Here is a 2,490-nt window from a genome sequence, read left to right on the forward strand (position 1 = left end):
TCTGGATATTGCAATAAAACTCTGAAAGACAACTTGCTCTCTGTGAATTCATCTTAAATTTCTACTACAGTCATCCTGGAAGAAACAACTGCCATCAAGGTAGAAATGTTTCATCATAGGATAAAGGTGATCACTCAGGACAACTTTATATTGATTCACAGTGATCCTTCCCTCTGAGGGGACAAGTGGACCCAAACCATGCCAGCAAAATGCCACCCAAAGCATAACAGAGCCACCAGATCCCCTCACTGTAGGGGTCAAGCATTCAGACCTGTACCAGTTTTTCTTTTAATTTGTCACCTGTCTGTATACACAAAAGCACGCTTACACACATATTATATCTGTGGCTAACACACAAAGCTCACAGTTTAATCTTTACTGAAAGTGTTTAGGTGATATGTTGAACAACAGGACACAAACATATAATTTTACTGAAAAGCATGAGTTTTTGCCTTTGTTAAATTGATTGCATTAATAAAGTTCAAGATATCTCGAATTAGTTTGATTTTGTGTAATTTTTATATCAGTATTTAATGGTAACACTATTTACCCGTAGAGCGCTCAATTTACCCCATCCCCATGCTCATTTTACCCCTACCTTGGGGTAAGTTGTGCCATAGGACAAACTTTTTTTGATGGGTCATTGTTCTAAAACCATAATAATTAGATAACTTGTTTTAATTTCCATGAGTACACAACAACCTGAGGTATATATAGTTACTATTATTTGAAACAAATACACTTTCATTTTGCAGTAAAATCATCGAATGTAAAAAGTGGCTCATGTTACCCCGTTCTCCCCTACTGTACTGGTCACTTGTTTGTAATTTAACGGTCATTTCATGACTTAACGCGCTAATATCATCATCAGGGAGGTTAGTTTGTCAGATATGTTCACATTAAATTGACTTTACTTCAACATAATAATAGCAGGAGGTCTCAAAATCACTATCAGACAGGAAGCTGTACAGTGATGGGACAGCAAACGTGAGCTAACGTTAGCTAGACGTTAACTAGTTAACGTTACTGAGCCACAGGTTATTCATTGAAATGTATACTGTATATACATGCCAATTTATTTGTATTGACAATAGCTATAAAGGATATACTTACTTCTGAAATGCTGGTAAGAAGTAAAGCAATCGTAATCGGTCGTTATCGTTTTCAATTTTATTTTTAAAATTCCAGCCGCAATCAACCAATCTGTGACTGGTCTGGGCATTAGGAGGCACTGATTGGTCAATTCTTGGCAGTTGCTGGGTGAAATTTGGTGGCGATACGAGCGCTGATTGGTCATAGCCTAAAAATCCAGGTAGATTTGTAGTAGCAGACGGAAACGTGATTGGCTGTCACTACAAAGAATAAACTCGATTTACAGGTAGAGAAGAAGAAGATTGAATTACAGAAATGGAATGTAAGTAAATATATTTACTCAATTATTGTACTTTTTCTTTCTCTTTTAATTTTATGCGACTTTGAATATTGCAATTTTTACTCCAATACATTCAATTGACAGTTTTAGTGACGTTTCAGATTAACACTTTACATAAAAGTTTATTAATTTCACTGCGTTATTAAAGATTACACCAGTGGTTCTTTAAGTGATTCCACTGCACATTATAGATGATTCAACGTGATGGTAAGAGGTAAGGTAGTATTCATAACTTGTTCCAGTGTAGGACTTGCCCCTTCTGCCTAGTGTGAACATTTAACATATATTAATCTCAAAAGGAAAAGTTACGAGCCAGCCAGGAGTCGAACCTAGAATCTTCTGATCCGTAGTCAGACGCGTTATCCATTGCGCCACTGGCCCACGTGACTGCAAGAGGTTGTCTTTCCTCTTTATGGCTATCTAAATAATAAACGCTACAATTACTGATATGTATGTATATATTTTATAGTGTTATATAAAGTGTATATATAGTGTATAGTGTCCTCAAAGCCACCGTACTCAAAACTAAAAAATCGTTGCCCGCAATACCGCCATTAGCCAGCAGATGTCACGGTCAGACGTTGTGTCGACGAGACTGTTGCAGACTTAACTTACACCTATGACTTACACTAACTCAGCACTTTATTAGGAACACTTGTACTATCAAAAACAACCCTTCTGCCATCAATGCTATCTTTTAGAAAGGTGATTATGTTTATTATTGAGGTCTTAGTGGGTGGTGGTGGTGTACTAGAGGCTACTGAAGTGTTCCTAATATATTATAATATTTGTCTACCGGGGGGGTTGAAAACATTTCAACATGTACTTGCGTTGCATTTGAACGCAGTAAAATATGTAGGAGTTGTAGAAGCAAAACATTAGGATTGAGTCATTCTATAAACTTCTGGATCCTCCTTTCTATGTCAAGAATTATACACCCAGCTTTCTCATTGGCCATCCCAGACAGATTCAATCAATGGATAGTATCAGTATATATTGTGTAGATTATTCAGATATCAATATTTATCAAACTCAATTCTGACAGCCATGGACATAAT

At 36.5% G+C, this 2,490-nt stretch overlaps 1 non-coding gene across 1 annotated transcript; it reads right to left on the minus strand.

Annotated features, from left to right (window-relative positions):
* Window positions 1-1,740: 1,740 nt before the first annotated feature.
* Window positions 1,741-1,813, minus strand: trnar-acg (transfer RNA arginine (anticodon ACG)). The gene has a single exon. It is a non-coding gene; the product is annotated as a tRNA-Arg (tRNA).
* Window positions 1,814-2,490: the final 677 nt, after the last annotated feature.

The sequence above is a fragment of the Thunnus thynnus genome, chromosome 10 (assembly GCF_963924715.1).
Source record: "Thunnus thynnus chromosome 10, fThuThy2.1, whole genome shotgun sequence".
Taxonomy (NCBI): Eukaryota; Metazoa; Chordata; class Actinopteri; order Scombriformes; family Scombridae; genus Thunnus; species Thunnus thynnus.